Source organism: Salmo trutta, chromosome 16, assembly GCF_901001165.1.
Source record: "Salmo trutta chromosome 16, fSalTru1.1, whole genome shotgun sequence".
Lineage (NCBI taxonomy): Eukaryota > Metazoa > Chordata > Actinopteri > Salmoniformes > Salmonidae > Salmo > Salmo trutta.
Genome location: NC_042972.1, coordinates 47,671,524 through 47,690,856, shown reverse-complemented (window position 1 = coordinate 47,690,856; position 19,333 = coordinate 47,671,524). Strand labels below are relative to the sequence as shown.

Sequence of the window (19,333 nt, the reverse complement as noted above, 5' to 3'; positions counted from 1 at the left end):
TTGCCCACCAGCCTCTGTTCTGTAGTAGAATCTCTGGGGTGTCCGTTCATTAGCCTCCCTCATGTTGGCAGTGACCCAGCTCATTGGGTCATTCTAGTCAGGACTCCAATTAGTTCAATGCAAGGTAGCATAGACCAGACCACATGGAAAAATAAGCAATAATATCCCACTATTACGAAAATTGCCAAACTATAATGCTCATGGGTCTTCGGGGAGTCCCCACAATGAAACTAGCTGAAGACTTCTCATCACAAGCATACAAATCCGGTAATTACAACTGGTTGGAACTGGTGTCTCTTCTCGTGTTGATGATGGAGCTTCCAGTTAACGCCAAAAAAAAGGGATTTGTATTGGGAGAGGAAATGTGTGTGTGTCAAGCTCTTTTCTTTGAGCAGGACGGAGAGAACCAGACCTAAGAGACAGCCACGCTCCAACAGGCCTGGCAGTTTTCACAAACAGCTGGCTTTTTACTGGTGTCTTTTCAATCATACTGACTGAAAAGACTGCTCTTCTTTTTTTCATCTTCTCCCTCAATTACCAAATTCAATTGGAAACACAGAGGTCAAATGGCAGTTCATGAGAAGAAATTGAATAATTGACCAAGGAGTGAAAGAGTCGATTTCATTAATTTCTTTGTGAGGCTCCTTTTTCAGATGGACACGAACCCTGACCTCTCTCCCCATGCCTCATGCTAATGGTATTAACTCTGTCTGGGGCCTCTGACTCCATCCTGGTTATTCTGACCCAGTGAAGTCACTGAAGTCACCGGCAGAGCCACAGACAACAGTGTTCAATACACCCACCCCTCTTAATCACAATACTAGGCCATTGACTTTTCCTCCAACCTCAGATTGACATGGCTTTGTTATGATCCATGAGTCGGGACTGGAAAAATGCCTCAGGCTTGATTCGTTGCTCTCATTTCACTCTTTTCCCACACACTGATTTATGCTGCAAATTACAGATTAGAATCAGAAAGTAGGATGCTGTGCTGTGCTAATTGGCCAGCGCTTTCTCCATAGGTTTGGTGAGTTTAAGGGGGAGCTTTTTACAATCCCTCCAAGACAATGTGTTCCTCTCAGGGCCTTTATCAACCTAACACAACTTAGATGGATTACGTTCCGTTCAAACTGTGCTTGATCACTTGCCATCTGATTTTGTTCTCCCCCCTCGTTGAGCATTTAGCCCGATCCAACTTGTCCATCTGGTTGAGGGAGGTCCATAAAACATACAGGCTAAACTGGTGGGAGACTGAGATGTCTTGCTCTAACCCAGTATACAGTATAAGCTACAGGCTAGATGAATCCGTTGAGTGGGCCCGAGGCGAGCCTGCTCTAAGACCGCCGGCTGTTCTTAATCCTCTCCTCCGGCAGAAATAGATAGGAGTCTGAGACTGACGAAGCTGGCGGGTGGTTAAAAGCTACTCACAGTGGGAAGACCAAAATGAACTCTGACCTCTCTTAACCGAGGCTCAGAGGAAACAGAAGCTGGTCTGGGGTGGAGGGAGTGGGACAGGGGACACGGGCCCTGTGCAATCTAGAGCCGTGGCTTAAACTCAACTCGGATTGACTGATACTGTAGAGTGCTGCTCTCACACCGCTCTCCATCATTTACAGTGGGCTACCTGCCAAGACGTGCAAAAACCATTTCTCATTCAAAACGAGCACCAGGCACAAGACTGATAACAGAGGAAATGTAAGAGGCAGGCAGAGAGGGATGTCGCGTCTGCTCCATGCTCGCTCTACCTGCTGGTTCATTTGATTGAGAAGCCCCATCCTTATAATTCAGGCTCCAGGCAGAACCAAAGACACCCATGTCTCTCTTCATAAGGAGATGTTACTGGCACAGTGTTCTGGTTGGCATGCTTTCTATCCCTTCAGTCTCCTAGTTCCTCCATCTGGGCTGGCATGGAATCCTAACCTTGACTTATACACCAAAGTCAAGGGTCTGTTGATATACTGTATAATTCACTACTTCCTCAGTGGCTTTATAACAATGCTTTTCTAGATGAGGCATTATCAAGATACATTATTATAGATATTATTATCAAGACATAGACAAAGCATTTTGGCTGAAGGGAAATGGTGAAGCTCTGTTGAAGGACTGTGAGGTGTCCTTAACTGCTGCCATTCGAATATGCTATGCTGTTTAACCTCTTGCCGTTCTGTTGTCTGCGGTCTGCCTCCTTCACATGCAAAACTCTGCTGTACGACAGACAGGAGAGTGTTTACAGGCTCTGCAATACGACAGGCAGACAGGCAGGAGAGTGTCTGTGTCTACAGGCCTACTGTAATTTGATGTGCTGCAAGCCTATAATGGGATTAAGCAGATCCTCGTCTTGTCAAACTGGATTAAAATATTCTCCTCACTAAAGAGCTTCAATGCAGGAAGACAGTACCACCACACTCCACACACACTCCTGGTAATGCCTCAGCACTGAATCCCAGTTAATCACCGAAGTACAATTACAACATTGGGAGAATTGATTAACATTAAACAGCAATTAGCCTGCATTTCTGTTGCCGGTAATTATTTATTTTTCATTTTCTTTCCTTTCTGTTTTCGCAAAGTCAATTTCTTATTTAGTTTACAAATGACTTGAGACTGGTTCTAGACAAAAAACATAAGGATACAGTTATTTACTGATGATCTAGGGGTACATTGAACAATTATGTTATGTGTGAAAAATTGCCCTAGACACACCCACATCTTGTTAAAACTCTACAAAAACATCATAATAATTAACTGCTACAGTGGAAGTAGACCCACTGGAATTTCGTAAAAAGCACTTTTATTTGGATGCATTAACTTACTTACTGTAATGTAATCATATTTCCTGTTCATTTGCAATGGGTTCCATTCTGACCTCTGGCGAACAGAGGCAGAGACAAGATTCAGATTCCTCTCCATGCTTGTGGGTCAGAGGAGTTAATTCATTAATAAAACTTCAGCAGCAGGAGGAAAACATAAACAAGGCCCTTAATGAGATTAGGAAGTCAGACCAATATTAAATAATAACCTTGCCTAATTGAGATTTGGCTCAATTTCACTCTGCTTTACCATGCATGCAAGAAAGTGAGCAGTTCAATTACCCCACCATTAATATTGCAGGAGTCTGTCCACTCATGAAGCATAGAGGGTGAGGGAACGAGGCTATAGGGCTTTCGACCAATGGAGTGGTTTCTGAGATGTACTGCAGGGTCGCTGACCTCTGTCCCAAGTGGAGAAATGACAAATGACCTTACTGACTTCATATAAACTGTCGTGACCAGGGACGGAGTGGGACACATCCCCGGGTGACACCATACGACCTATGACCTCCAGGGCACAGACATCGCTTTTTAACCAGCAATGAAAATCTTGGGAGTAAAATACTGGTGTACTGTACACGTTGTGTCTGTAGCATCTTCCATTGGCAGAATATCAGCTATTTGACCATACATATTAAGGAAAAGGATAGCCAAAACATCAGCTTTGTTTTATATCACTTCAAGGTTCCTTTTTTGTCTCTGCATTTCCTCACCTGTCTATTTAGTCTTTGCTGAGCGATTACAGTGTCTTTCATGAGTAAAAGAGAGGTGGAGGTTTTTCTCCTTCTCTAATGAGTTGTTCCATTGTGAAACTCCGCTCTGTTCGCTGCTGAAAGCTCTGTTTGCCTCAGTGAAATATGGAGGCCTGCTGAGCATATTAAGGCACAGCAGGGACAAAAACTGTTTCAGTGCAAATATTGCTGCAATCTCTCCCAATCATTTCACCATTATTCTTCATTTAAAGATATGGTGAGATTTTAACTACATATATGGGCTAGCCGCGTGTGTATAATTTCTTTGTTGAAAAACACATCACTGTAATTGGATGCAAATGTGACTGGGAAGTGAGCAACGGGCCGTGTCACACAATGGCTTACTATAACTGGTTTATAAATGAAGTGTAAATCTGAGAGTTCAAGGGTTGAGAGAAATCATGGTGAAGCTGTCACAGCGTTGAGGCAGCAGAGTAATGCCAGACAGAATATCTCAGTGTGTCACGTTTCAAGTACAAGTGACACAAAAGGTACTGTAAATTGCTCCTGTGTCTAACTGTCTGCAGAATGGGGAGAAGCCAAGCGCTTCAACTTTTTTCCTCTCAGCTCTAGTCTCTTTGAAGTCCCGAGTCACAGATGGGCGCCCCATGCTCAGGACGATCATCACATTAGTCTGTGATCCTCACGGAGTCGCCAGGAGAGGAGCGTTATGGATTCACAGCCTGGACTGCGGGGACAGGGACATTATTTTGTGTGAACTAACGCAGCGAGGTCCTCGTCCCGTTCATTCACTCCATCTGACTGATGATGGCTATTTCCCAGGATGAAACTGTGGATGAAACTGTGCCACAGCCGGACATGATGGATGGGACTTATATCCCAAATCCCCTCTTCCATCAAACCCCAAAGCAATTTACTTCCATCCAACACCAGGAAAGTCTGATTCCCCCAACACAGATACAGAATAGAATATTGAATTGCCACAGGCTGGTTGCTACCCTTTTTCCTATCCCCTAAGGTCCTTTTTCTACACATCGAAATTCCTGGCTCCAATCTGGGATTTACCAGTAAAATGCTGTATGCAATCTATTTTGTATTTCCTGCGCTCTACAGCAGGACATCTGGACTGGCGAACTGTTTGACACAGCAGTCGGAAATGAGTCATGAGCATCTCGATCAATTTGTGGTGGTATGGTGTGTGTGTGTGTGTGGTGTGTGTGGGTGTGTAGAGTGTGGGTGTGGGGGGGGTTCAGTGTCAGAGATGAAAGATTAAAAGACTTAAATAATGTTACGGATTCCCCCACTATATGGAGATATATTAAGGGCAGTATGATACTCCTGGCTAGACAAGTTCGTTCAAACTTGGTATAATGTTATCACCCAGCCTCATGTGCTGACGTGCACAGTTCACAATCCTATCAGGATGTCCTAAAATTGTATATATCCAGAGAATCAAAATTATGCCAAATGTAGATACTGTATTCTTTCGCCCAGACATTTCTCGTTTCTTTCAAAACAGAATAACCTCAATATTACCATGGTCATTGCATGACAACAAGAGATACCCACAAGAAACTATTGAGACAGCTCAGTTCAATACATTCAAGACATGAACATCGACAATGTTGAGCCTCTCCTCTCTTTGAGGGAGAGATCGTCCCAGTGCACCTCACCACACATGCAAAAACCAAAACATTTAACAGGCAGCTACAGAAACATCCCAAGACAACACATCACTTACAAGACTTAACTTCATTCTCTGCGCTGGTCACCCGCGAGATACATAAGAACAACCGTTCCCTCTACAGGCAATCCAATCCAAAGGGGAAAAACAGAGCACAGAACAGTAAATGATCTGTGAAAATCCCGGGGACTGCTCTAGAGGCGACCCACCCGCACCGGATCCTGTCACACAAGCTGGGGACGGAGTGAGAGAGGCGCTGTGGACGCATATGTTACCAAAGCCTCTAGCTTGGCAAAGAAGCTCATTAAGCCACTGACAATCATTCTCTAAAGGCCATTCACTGACTGTGTACAAAAGACGGAGGAGGAAAAGGGGAGGAAAGCATCTTCCATCTCCCCCCCCCCCCCAGTGGCCTGAACAGAAAAATATTTACTTCACCTGAAGCTTTGGTTAAAGTGTTGTTTTAAAAAGAGTTAAGCACACATGTTTTACAGAATGCATGCAAGAGCACAGGTGGGAGCAGCAGGGTAGAGATCAGCCTTTGAGTGTTACAGATCTCAGGGACCAATCCTCTTTGTAGGCAGGGACAATCTCCTTATTTCTTATAATGCTGGTGGCGATTGTCTCTCAGCATTACAGAAGACAGTATCTCTACAGTACATCTGTGCCCAGGTCTGCTCTTAACTTTACCCACCCGGTCAAAGGAAGCATAATAAATAATCTGTTTGAAGATTATGTTTTGTTTGTTTGACCAGAAGAACCAATGAACCTGTGGAATGAAAACTGGGATTTTTTTTGAGCAACTGGTTTAGAGACCTTGATTGACAGATTGGTGAGCACAGACATCATTCCAAGACTCCACAGATGGGGGCCTGTGTGACCAATGGGGAAGAAGCAGAGAGCAGAGCAGAGAGAGAGTGCTGAGACTGCCGATAAGAGCCCTCCATAGCCCAACAACAGCACAGCCTGTCTCCCATGACACGGGGGGAAGGGAGCGGCACAGTCTGGATGATGTATGGTGTGGACCCAGGTCTGAGACTTGGGCTTTAACAAGGAGAAAGGGAGAATATTAAAAGGGGGAGGGGCAGAGGGTCATGCTTGAATTTGCTGAAAACTGCAAAAAAACGTGCCTTTTTAAGCGCTATTTGTGCAGGCCCATGCAAGGTTATTATCACTCGTGCTTCATATGTGCTGACAGTTGGGAAATGGTGGAAATTAGATTGTATATCTTCTTTGAATGGAGACATTAGATAAATGTACGCTTTGATATGGGATCAATGCACTATCAATACATTAAGCGATCAAATACAGTGCATTCGGAAATTATTCAGACCCGTTTACTTTTTCCGCATTTTGTTATGTTACAGCCTTATTCTAAAATAGATTTTTTTTTTTTAAATGTCCTCATCAATCTACACACAATACCCCCATAACAACAAAGAAAAAACAGGTTTTAAGAAATGTTTGCTAATTTATAAAATAAAAAAGTTCAATATTACAAGTATTCAGACCCTTTCACTCAGTACTTTGTTGAAGAACCTTTGGCAGCAATTACAGCCTCGAGTCTTCTTGGGTATGAAACTCTGTCAGGTAGGATGTTAGATTGGGTTCAAGTCCGGGCTCTGGCTGGGCCACTCAAGGACATTCAGAGATTTGTCCTGAAGCCACTCCTGCATTGTCTTGGCTGCGTGCTTAGGGTCGTTGTCCTGTTGGAAGGTGACCCTTCGCCCCAGTCTGAGGTCCTGAGTGCTCTGGAGCAGGTTTTCATCAAGGATCTCTCTGTACTTTGCTCAGTTCATCTTTCCCTTGATTCTGACTAGTCTCTGAGTCCCTGCCACTGGAAAACATTCCCACAGTATGCTGCCACCACCATGCTTCACCGTAGGGATGATGCCAGGTTTCCTCCAGATGTGACGCTTGGTATTCAGGCCAGAGAGTTCCATCTTGTTTTCATCAGACCAGAGAGTCTTGTTTCTCATGGTCTGAGAGTCCTTTAGGTACCTTCTAGAAAACTCCAAGCGGGCTGTCATGTGCCTTTTACAGAGGAGTGTCTTCCGTCGGGTCACTCTACCATAAAGGCCTGATTGGTGGAGTGCTGCAGAGATGGTTGTCCTTCTGGAAGGTTCTCCCATCTCCACAGAGGAACTCTGGAGCTCTGTCAGAGGGACCATCAGGTTCTTGGTCACCTCACTGATCAAGGCCCTTCTCCCCCGATTGCTCAGTTTGACCAGCTCTAGGAAGAGTCTTGGTGGTTCCAAACTTCTTCCATTTAAGAATGATGGAGGCCACTGTGTTCTTGGAGACCTTCAGTGCTGTAGAAATTGTTTGGTACCCATCCCCAGATCTGTTCCTTGACACAATCCTGTCTCGGAGCTCTACGGACAATTCCTTCAACCTCATGGCTTGGTTTTTGCTCTGACAAGCACTGTCAACTGTGGAACCTTATATGGACAGGTGTGTGCCTTTCCAAATCATGTCCAATCAATTGAATTTACCACAGGTGGACTCCAATCAAGTTGTAGAAACATCTCAAGGATGATCAATGGAAACAGGATGCACCTGAGCTCAATTTCGAGTCTCATAGCGAAGTGTCTGAATACTTACGTAAATGTAATATTTCAGTTCTTGTTTTTTCATTTGTAAAAAAATTCTAAAAACCTGTTTTCACTTTGTCATTATGGGGTATTGTGTGTAGATTAATGAGAAAAAATTGTTTTATTCAATTTTAGAATATGTCTGTAACCTAACAAAATGTGGAAAAAGCCAAGGGTCTGAATACTTTCTGAAGGTACTGTATATGGAAACGATATTATTTTCACTAGAAATTCAATTATGATTCATTCATATAAGTGCATTCCATTCTGAGGTAATATTCATTTCAACCTTTGTGATTTTAACTAATTACATTAACACTGTAATATGAAATGTTTTATGGAAATGTCATTTTTTTCACTTTGCATTACAATTTAAAAAAAATCTAATCACTTGAAGGTTGTTTTAATCAGTTTTGAAAAAATACCCAATTTTCATACTTGAGTAAAAGTAAAGATACCTTAATAGAAATTGACTCAAGTAAAAGTGAGACACCCAGTAAAATACTACTTGAGTAAAAGTCTAAAAGTATTTGGTTTTAAATATACTTCAGTATCAAAAGTAAATGTAATTGCAAATATGTACTTAAGTATTAAAAGTACGAATAATTTCAAATTGCTTATATTAAGCAAACAAGATGGCACTATTTAAAAAATATATATACACTGCTCAAAAAAATAAAGGGAACACTTAAACAACACAATGTAACTCCAAGTCAATCACACTTCTGTGAAATCAAACTGTCCACTTAGGAAGCAACACTGATTGACAATAAATTTCACATGCTGTTGTGCAAATGGAATAGACAACAGGTGGAAATTATAGGCAATTAGCAAGACACCCCCAATAGAGGAGTGGTTCTGCAGGTGGGGACCACAGACCACTTCTCAGTTCCTATGCTTCCTGGCTGATGTTTTGGTCACTTTTGAATGCTGGCGGTGCTTTCAGTCTAGTGGTAGCATGAGACGGAGTCTACAACCCACACAAGTGGCTCAGGTAGTGCAGCTCATCCAGGATGGCACATCAATGCGAGCTGTGGCAAGAAGGTTTGCTGTGTCTGTCAGCTTAGTGTCCAGAGCATGGAGGCGCTACCAGGAGACAGGCCAGTACATCAGGAGACGTGGAGGAGGCCGTAGGAGGGCCACAACCCAGCAGCAGGACTGCTACCTCCGCCTTTGTGCAAGGAGCAGCAGGAGGAGCACTGCCAGAGCCCTGCAAAATTACCTCCAGCAGGCCACAAATGTGCATGTGTCTGCTCAAACGGTCAGAAACAGACTCCGTGAGGGTGGTATGAGGGCCCGACGTCCACAGGTGGGGGTTGTGCTTACAGCCCAACACCGTGCAGGACGTTTGGCATTTGCCAGAGAACACCAAGATTGTCAAATTCGCCACTGGCGCCCTGTGCTCTTCACAGATGAAGCAGGTTCACACTGAGCACATATGACAGACGTGACAGAGTCTGGAGACGCCGTGGAGAATGTTCTGCTGCCTTCAACATCCTCCAGCATGACCGGTTTGGCGGTGGGTCAGTCATGGTGTGGGGTGGCATTTCTTTGGGGGGCCGCACAGCCCTCCATGTGCTCGCCAGAGATAGCCTGACTGCCATTAGGTACCGAGATGAGATCCTCAGACCCCTTGTGAGACCATATGCTGGTGCGGTTGGCCCTGGGTTCCTCCTAATGCAAGACAATGCTAGACCTCATGTGGCTGGAGTGTGTCAGCAGTTCCTGCAAGAGGAAGGCATTGATGCTATGGACTGGCCCGCCCGTTCCCCAGACCTGAATCCAATTGAGCACATCTGGGACATCATGTCTCGCTCCATCCACCAACGCCACATTGCACCACAGACTGTCCAGGAGTTGGCGGATGCTTTAGTCCAGGTCTGGGAGGAGATCCCTCAGGAGACCATCCGCCACCTCATCAGGAGCATGCCCAGGCATTGTAGGGAGGTCATACAGGCACGTGGAGGCCACACACACTACTGAGCCTCATTTTGACTTGTTTTGAGGACATTACATCAAAGTTGGATCAGCCTGTAGTGTGGTTTTCCACTTTAATTTTGAGTGTGACTCCAAATCCAGACCTCCATGGGTTGATAAATTGGATTTCCATTGATTATTTTTGTGTGATTTTGTTGTCAGCACATTCAACTATGTAAAGAAAAAAGTATTTAATAAGATTATTTCATTCATTCAGATCTAGGATGTGTTATTTTAGTGTTCCCTTTATTTTTTTGAGCAGTATATATATATATATATATATATATATATATATATATATTCACTGATAGCCAGGGGCACACCACAACACGCAGATATAATTTACAAACAAAGAATTTGTGTTTAGTGAGTCCACCAGATCAGAGGCAGTAGAGATGAGCAGATGTTTTCTTGAAAAGTGTGTGAACTGGACCATTTTCCTGTCCTGCTAAGCATAAAAAATGTAACAAGTTATTTTGGGAGTCAGGGAAAATGTATGGAGTAAAGAGTACATTATTTTCTTTAAGAATGTAGTGAAGAAAAAGTAAATGTTGTCAAAAATATACATTTTCTGAACAAAAATGCACTGTTGGTCCCATGTTTCATGAGCTGAAACATAAGATACCCAAAACGTTCCTTTCCCACAAAAAACATATTTCTCTAAAATGTTTTGCACAAATTTGTTTACAATCATGTTATTGAACATTTCTCCTTTGCCAAGACAATCCTTCCACCTGACAGGTGTGGCATATCAAGAAGCCGATTAAAAGCATGATCATTACACAGGTGCACCTTGTGCTGGGGACAATAAAAGGCCACTCTAAAATGTGCAGTTTTGTCATACAACACAATGCCACAGATGTCTCAGGTTTTGAGGGAGTGTGCAATTGGAATGCTGACTGCAGGAATGTCCACCAGAGTTGTTGCCAGATAATTGAATGTTAATTTCTCTACCATAAGCCACCTCCAACGTAGTTTTAGAGAATTTGGCAGTACGTCGAACCGGCCACCCGGTTGTGCAACCGGCCTCCACATGCGGCTGAGACCAGCCAGCTGGACAGCTGATGAAACTGTGGGTTTGCACAACCAAAGAATTTCTGTACAAACTGTCAGAAACCATCTCAGGGAAGCTCATCTGCGTGCTCGTCGTCCTCACCAGGGTCTTGACATGACTGCAGTTTGGCGTCGTGACCGACTTCAGTAGGAAAATACTCACCTTCAGTGGCCACTGGCACGCTGGAGAAGTGTGCTCTTCACAGATGAATCTCGGTTTTAACTGTACTGGGCAGATGGCAGACAGCATGTAGATTGCAGACAGCATGTATGGCGTCGTGTGGGCGAGCGGTTTGCTGATGTCAACGTTGTGAACAGAGTGCCCCATGGTGGCGGTGGGGTTATGGTATGGGCAGGCATATGCTACGGACAATGAACACAACTGCATTTTATCAATGGCAATTTGAATGCACAGAGATACCGTGACGAGATCCTGAGACCCATTGTCGTGCCATTCATCCGCCGCCGTCACCTCATGTTTCAGCATGATAATGCACTGCCCCATGTTGCAAGGATCTATACACAATTCCTTGAATTGGGACATTTTCCCAGTTCTTCCATGGCCTGCATACTCACCAGACATGGGACCCATTGAGCATATTTGAGATGCTCTGGATCGATGTGTATGACAGCGTGATCCAATATCCAGCAACTTCGCACGGGCCAAGAGGAGTGGGACAACATTCCACAGGCCACAATCAACAGCCTGGTCAACTCAATGCGAAAGAGATGTGTCGTGCTGCATGAGGCAAATGGTGGCCACACCAGATACTGACTGGTTTTCTGATCCACACCCCTACCTTTTTTTAAGGTATCTGTGGCCAACAGATGCATATCTGTATTCCCAGTCATTTGCAATCCATACATTAGGGCATAATGAATTTATTTTAATTTTAAATGAACTGTAACTCAGTAAAATCTTTTAAATTGTTGCACGTTGCATTTACATTTTTGTTCAGTGTAGTAAAGTAAAGTACAGATACCCCCAAAAAATACTTAAGTAGTACTTTAAGGTATTTTACTTAAGTACTTTATACTACTGGTTTTAATGTGCACTTGTAACTTTATTCTCTAACAACATTGTTGAAATCAATAAATCTGTCGTACTGCCCCTGAACAAGGCAGTTAACCCACTGTTCCTAGACCGTTAATGAAAATAAGAATTTGTTCTTAACCGACTTGCCTAGTTAAATAAAATGAATGATTTTTATGATTTCCAGAAGAAACAAAGATGATGGATGCGACCTTAAAAAGTCACCATTTAAGCCTTGTTTATACTTGGCTCTAACATGCGACCTTTGTCCTGATCTTGTCCACATTATGATTGTGCTCACATTTTCAGAAATATGTCTACACAGTGTATTAAAATGTGTGTCTTATCCGTCTACTGTGCCTGCATCGTGGCCACATTTCCTGGTCCCTCCCTGTATGCAAATGTTTGACAGCTATTATTTCTAAATAATATTTACATATTGATTCCATAAATCAATGGTGCCACTTGTCAATGATTTTAGAAGGCAGCATAATGATGGTTTCACTGTCCAGATCCATCTACACACGTAAGATATCCAGACGCAATGCTTGCTTGACCACCTTCGAAGGTGGTCAGCAAGATCTGATCACAATAAGAGCACAATGTGTCTTTTAATCCTCTACACCTGTCTAAAAATGTGGGCACAATCAGAATGTGGACATGATCAGGACAAAGGATGCATGTTAGCACCAGATATAAACAGGGATTTAGAGCTGAAGTACTGGACAGTCGGAGGACATTGGCCTCTTGATAATGTGAGCAGCAGATTGCCAGCTCCAGACACTGAGAACACTGACACGCCTCTCCTCTGCAGAGCCAGAGAGACTCAGTGCCAGCCAGGCCCTCCAAGGCACTCAGCCCTCTCTTTGAGCAGCAGCAGGATGAAGCCGCCATTATGGCCACACAAACAGAGGGAAGCCTTATGAACTTTGCACAAACGCTTACTGCTTGGAGCTAGACAGCTCTGGAAGCGAGGACGATGGGAGGGAAGGTCCCGGGGCAAGCTGCCAGTTCCGAAAAGCTTAGTGTTCACTCACTCAGGCCAGACAAACCTGACATTGTCCTGGGGACTGCCCCGGGGACTGCCTATTCCCCTCTTCTTCCTCTGCTCTCGTCTGCTCCAACCCATTCACACCTCTGTCCCCACAGATTACATGAATGGGACATGACTTGTAGGGGCGCAAAACCAAACATTTATTCACACTTAACGCCATTTGTTAAAATGCCATGGAGCAGGCTGTGGGAGACTCTCAGAGTACATGAAGATCGACTAAAGCTGGAGCTGGAGATACATAAAATGGAAGCTGTAATAAACTGAGATAGTGGCCGGTTCGTGTCATCCAACATATTTCATAATGTGACATTGTTGGGATATTTGCTTGAGGGTCTCTATGTGATACAGCTAATTCATAGTAGACACGCACACAACAAAGGGGACATCGGAAAATAAAATGGAGATATCCTCCAATGATCTTTCTGTGAGAGAAGATGTTCACAATTCCATTTTATTTACAACACATCTCTTATCTCCTTCAGGCAGCGATCAACAAATACTATCTATCTGGCCAGTGTGAGATAGAGGTCTATCTATCCTATCAAGTCATTGTAATGGAATTAGAAACTCGGTCCAGACCAGAGTTCCCTCAGGCGACTTGGAATGAAGCAAGAGAGGAGGACACAGGGAGGAGCACAGCCTGCATCGACAACATCAGCCGCACACATCACAGTGTCCATGTTGTTCTCACTCTGCCTTGAGAGCAGAGAAAAGACCAAGCGAGAGGAGAGCAGTCTGGTGTGTTCACCAGCTGTGTCTAGCCCTTGTTTAACCCCTATACTCCTAGACATTAGACAGTCGGCTCTTTATGCTCAGGTGGGTCTTGAGTAGCGCCGTCTGTCCCGTCAAGGAGATCTATGCTCAGGCATTAAGCATCGCTTCAAAGCCTTAGATTAAAAGTCAAGTACGCTGGGGTCAATGAAGGGCATCCCAACTGGGACAAGAGGGATCACTGATGAGGCGGCACAAAAGCTAATTTAGTTCAGAGGCTTGGCAGATATGCAGACTGTACACAGTATGAGGTTGTTTAATTGAACTATGGGCAGATAGCCTGATTTTATTGTTTTCACCCTCAAACTCGTCTTCTAGTCAATGTGTCAGAAAACCTGATGTTAATACTAGAAGCTGACATCTGCAGAGCCGTGGCATATTTTTCATTACCGGTATGCTTGCTTCTGAAAGTGGCTAACAACAAAAAAAACGGAACTGGGTATTTTTTCCGGTGTATTTTGTTACAGTGACATTACTACAGTTTACCATGCAGATGGCTTTGATAAATGCTCTCCACAGCTGATGCGTATGGAAAACTAGCTGTAGTACACATCTTGAATCCTGTTGTTTTGAGGATGTTTGTGTTCATGGTTTGAGTATCCCATCACAAACAACACCCACCTCTGTTAGAACCTAGAGAAATCCCTTAATTGCCGGATATCTGATGGGTACTGTACGTGACCTCCAACTGCTAATGAAAACCAGATGACATTCCACCTATTTAATTGCCCATGTTTATATGCAATTCACCATTATCCCTGACACTTTAATGGCCTCTACAATTGTTTCCAGGTCCAGGTTTATAGGTGATTTATCCAGCGCAACACTCCAAAGAGAGCGTCCGATCAGACCGCTAAGCTAACACCAGATAAATCAGGGAGCAACCAAGGAAGGATACCTTTTCAAAATGGTCCAGATTGTATAACACATGTGCCTATTATAAATCCCACATCTTTCTGAAATTTCCGTACACTTAAAATATATTGTCACAGCTTAAGCTGCTCTGAACATGTTAAGTGGTTCCAGCAGGTTGTAAGGTATACTCTACTGTGTGTGACTGTGAGTTCAGCAGTAGGTGAGTCTCTACAGTCATACGGCAGGGATGAGCCTTGACTGACTGACTGCAGTCTTGGAAAGACAGACAGGAGGACAGGAGGGAGTGGGCCAGGTGGGCCCGAGATGCATCCAGCTCTCTCAGTGAGACACCAGGCCGGTGGAGAGCCCGGCGGAGCCGCACAGATGGTGCGCTCAGTGATCATGGCAGTCATCATGGGATAACTCCTCGTGATTAGCACACCTACTAAAAGCTGTGTGCATGCTAGCGTCTGGTGCACATTCATCACTGGTTGAGAGACAGCAATGGGGTAACTGGAAATTGTTTGTGAGCGTGTGCTTGGTATTTCTATTTCAACCTCATGTTTCTGGCTGTGGATTACTTCTACAGTCCTTTTCAAAATAGAAAACCATGAAAAACCAGTGAAGGAAAGTAAAAATGAAATAGTGGACCACCAGGACGGAAAGAGAGAACGGCTCCCGCATTCCACATCTTATCTACACTCGCAGTAGTCTTGTGGACAAGTTCAGATGAAGTGTCCACTTAGAACCCATTTTAATCATGTTACCCCAGGAATCAATAAGCTATTTCCCCAAAGGTCACTGTTAACAAACGAAAGGGTCCCCAGCGCTGAGATATTTTAAGTGTGTACACAGCAGATTGAGAATACGGTGCAAAGAGAAGTCTGAAAAGACAAATTCATTAAAATAACCGCGCTGTCTTCAGTCAAATGTGTAGGCATGGCAACCGTGCATCCGAGCTTCCCTCAACCTGGAGAGAGAACACACACAGCCCCCAGAACACACAGCATTCAGCATTCCAAATGGTTGGAGGGCTCGGCAATACACTCAATCACACACTGCAGACTGCATAGAATCAGCCCTCCTACATTGACTCAGCCCTCCTCCAAATGGAGCAGTTCAATTGTAATTGAATGGTTAGATCCTGCAGGCAGGGAGCTGTGCAGATCAGATCCTCATCACTATCTACAGAGCAGCAGCAGCAGCAGCATCATCAGCAGCCCACCTGTTGTCTGTAAGATAGACACATTTTCTCATAAACCACTCCAAGCAGAACCCTCCACTATGGTTCTCTTCTATCTGATCAAAATAAAATAAAATCACACATTATTGGTCACCGATTTGCAGATGTTATCGCAGGTGCAGTAAAATGCTTATGTTCATAGCTTCAACAGCGCAGTAATAGCTAGCAATACAATAACAATGCACACAAACCAAAAAGAAACAAAATATCAGAACGAACAATGTCAGAGTCCGGAATACAGATCAAAATATATGTATATATACAGTACCAGTCAAAAGTTTGGACACACCTACTCATTTCAGGGTTTTTCTTTATTTTTACTATTTTCTACATAGTAGAAAAATAGTGGAGACATCAAAACTATGAAATAACACACGTGGAATCATGTAGTAACCAAGAAAGTGTTAAACAAATCAAAATATGTTATATTTGAGATTCTTCAAAGTAGCCACCCTTTACACACTCTCGACATTCTCTCAACCAGCATCACCTGGAACGAATTTCAATTAACAGCTGTGCCTTGTTAAAAGTTAATTTGTAGAATTTCTTTCCTTAAGACATGAAGGTCAGTCAATGTGGGAAATTTCAAGAACTTTGAAAGTTTCTTCAAGTGCAGTCCCAAAAATTATCAAGCACTATGATGAAACTGGCTCTCATGAGGTCCGCCACAGGAAAGGAAGACCCAGAGTTTTCTCTGCTACAGAGGATATGTTCATTAGAGTTACCAGCCTCAGAAATCAGCAATTAACTGCACCTCAGATTGCAGCCAAAATAAATGCTTCACAGAGTTCAAGTAACAGACACATCTCAACATTAACTGTTTAGAGGAGACTGCATGAATCAGGCCGTCATTGTTGAATTTCTACAAAGAAAAGAAACCACTACTAAAGGACACCAATAATAAGAAGAGACTTGCTTGGGCAAAGAAACACGAGCAATGGACATTTGTCCTTTGGTCTGATGAGTCCAAATTTGAGATGTTTGGTTTCAACAGCGGTGTCTTTGTGAGACACAGTGTACTGTAGGTGGGCGGATGATCTCCACATGTGTGGTTCCCACCATGAAGCATGAAGGAGGTGTGAGGGTGTGGGGGTGCTTTGCTGGTGACACTGTCAAATTCAAGGCACACTTAACCAGCATGGTTACCACAGCATTCTGCAGCGATACGCTGGTTTGCGCTTACTGGGACTATCATTTGTTTTTTTCAACAGGACAGTGACCCAACACACCTCCAGGCTGTTTAAGGGCTTTTTGACCAAGAAGGAGAGTGATGGAGTGCTGCATCAGATGACCTGGCCTACACAATCATTCGACCTCAACCCAATTGAGATGGTTTGGGATGAGTTGGACCGCAGAGTAAAGGAAAAGCAGCCCACAAGTGCTCAGCATATGTGGAAACTCCTTCAAGACTGTTGGAAAAGCATTCCTCATGAAGCTGGTTGAGAGAATGCCAAGAGTGTGCAAAGCTGTCATCAAGGCAAAGGGTGGCTACTTTTATGAATCTAAAATCTAAAATATATTTTGATTTGTTTAAGACTTTTTTGGATACTACATAATTCCATATGTGTTATTTCATAGTTTTGATGTATTCACTATTATCCTATGATGTAGAAAATAGCAAAACAAATAAATAAAGAAAAACCCTTGAATGAGTAGGTGTGGCCAAACGTTTGACTGGTACTGTATATATACTGTACATTGAGAGACACATTCCTGAAGATATCAAAGAATGACGGATGCTTCCTTCATGATTTCCTGTTTAAAGCAATTATTGTTCCACCTCATTTAAATACAAAACTCTACATTTCTGAGGGACCTCAAAATATCACCAAGGGAAACTAACTGACGGTTGAAAGAAGAAGAGTGCATAACTCTCAAAGGAAAACGTACTTTTACTGTCAAACTTTCTCCCCTTGCAATCCCAACTTTAATATGAGCAAAGCAAAGCGATCTCTAAACCTCCCTTTAATAGAGTCTTTCTGGGAGGCGCAGGAAGAGGAACAAACGCACCCATTCAGCTGCTTCCAAAATGCTAATGCCTCTGGCTCTTAACACTTTTTATTGGTGTTCCCATGTCACGACATGGCACAGTTTGCCCTAATAGTGGTTACTGGTGGGGTCTCTGCTTCATGGAAAACATAGACATACTTTCAACAGAAGTGTTTGACAACAACAAAACTGGTTTCCTGTGGAATTGCGGGGGCCTTATTATCTCTATCGCTATTATCAAGCGTACGTAGTCACACAAGCTCACAAAGTGAGCCTCTATAGTGATTTTCTGAACCTTTATGGTATGTGGAAGAACATAAAGATTGCATTGGTCCTCGACATTTCAAATCTCTTGTAGAAGTTAATAGCATTGTGGGCGACTTGTCGCTATAACAACGTCCACATATGTCCTGGTGCTGTGGGACCTTGTGTGCTGGTTAGAGGGATAACAAAGGCGTATCAGGGCCAACGGAACAGGTGCTGTTGTAGAGGATGAAATATAATTCCAGCAATTCTGTGTTCTCTTTGTCTTTAATGATTGCAGTAGCAGTTCTGACTTGAGGAGGAACACTGAGGAAGTTAATGAGTGAAGGAGATGCAGGGGACAGTCATTGCAGGGGAAGAAGGGAAAGTAATTATTTCCTTATCAATATGGGTGACGCAAGGCAGCAAGATTGGGCTGCTGTGCTTTGTTAGGCAGAAGCCAGCAGAGAGACACTCAACCTGTGTTCAAGATGTCCTTCACAACATTGCCTTCACACAGCTGCATGATCTGTCATCTTTCCTCTCTCTGAAGCTACACTCTTAGAAAAAAAGGTGCTATATGGAACCAAAAAGGGTTCTTTGGCTGACTCCATAGGATATTCCCTTTGAAGAACCCTTTTCGGTTCCAGGTAGAACCCTGTCCCCAGAGGGTTCTACCTGGAACCCAAAATTGTTCAGCCTGGAACCAAAAAGGGTTATTCAAAGGGTTATCCTAAGGAAGGCAGCCGAAGAACCCTTTTAGGTTCCATATAGCACCTTTTATTCTAAGAGTTTTTTGTTGTTGTGCAAAGACATATCATCACTTTTACCCTGTATTTTGATATACTTGCATGGCAGTCCTTATTCGTATATTCGGTGCTGAACTGGCAGTTGATTGAGCTGATGGTGGAGTCAGAATATTGAAGAAGCCTACAGTTCCAGGGGGATCAAGCCCTGACAACAGTACTGACCCCCGGATTGATCCTCTGTATGCACACTCGACATGTGTGTACATGGAATGTTTTCTCTACAGCAACAGAGTGAAAACCTGACATCAATGCCAGCTGAGAGGGAGAGGATTTCCCCTCATTTTCCCTGATCTCCCGACAAATTCCCCCAAATCCTGATCCTCAGCGATATTATGTTTTCATCTTAAGAAACAGATGGTTCAATTACATTGTCAATCCACCAGTGCTTTTATATAATAAAGTATATTATATAAAGCGTTCTCTATTATATAAAGCGTTCTCAGATTGTATCTGGAATTTTGTCATTCAATGAATAGAAAGCGTTCAAAGCCCTCACTATTAGCAT

General features: G+C 43.4%; 1 protein-coding gene across 8 annotated transcripts in view; it reads right to left on the bottom strand.

Annotated features, from left to right (window-relative positions):
- chl1b (cell adhesion molecule L1-like b) overlaps positions 1-19,333 on the bottom strand; it is a 79,034-nt gene that overhangs the window by 30,864 nt on the left and 28,837 nt on the right. For 5 of the 8 annotated variants that reach the window (XM_029694660.1, XM_029694666.1, XM_029694664.1 and 2 more), the window contains exon 1: positions 5,265-5,458. The exons of 1 other annotated variant lie outside the window; for it this stretch is intronic. The gene's annotated coding sequence lies outside the window, so the exon portion shown is untranslated. Of the gene's footprint in view, positions 1-5,264; positions 5,459-19,333 lie in introns of those variants that run through there. 2 more of the 8 variants (XM_029694668.1, XM_029694669.1) reach the window with 2 other exon arrangements.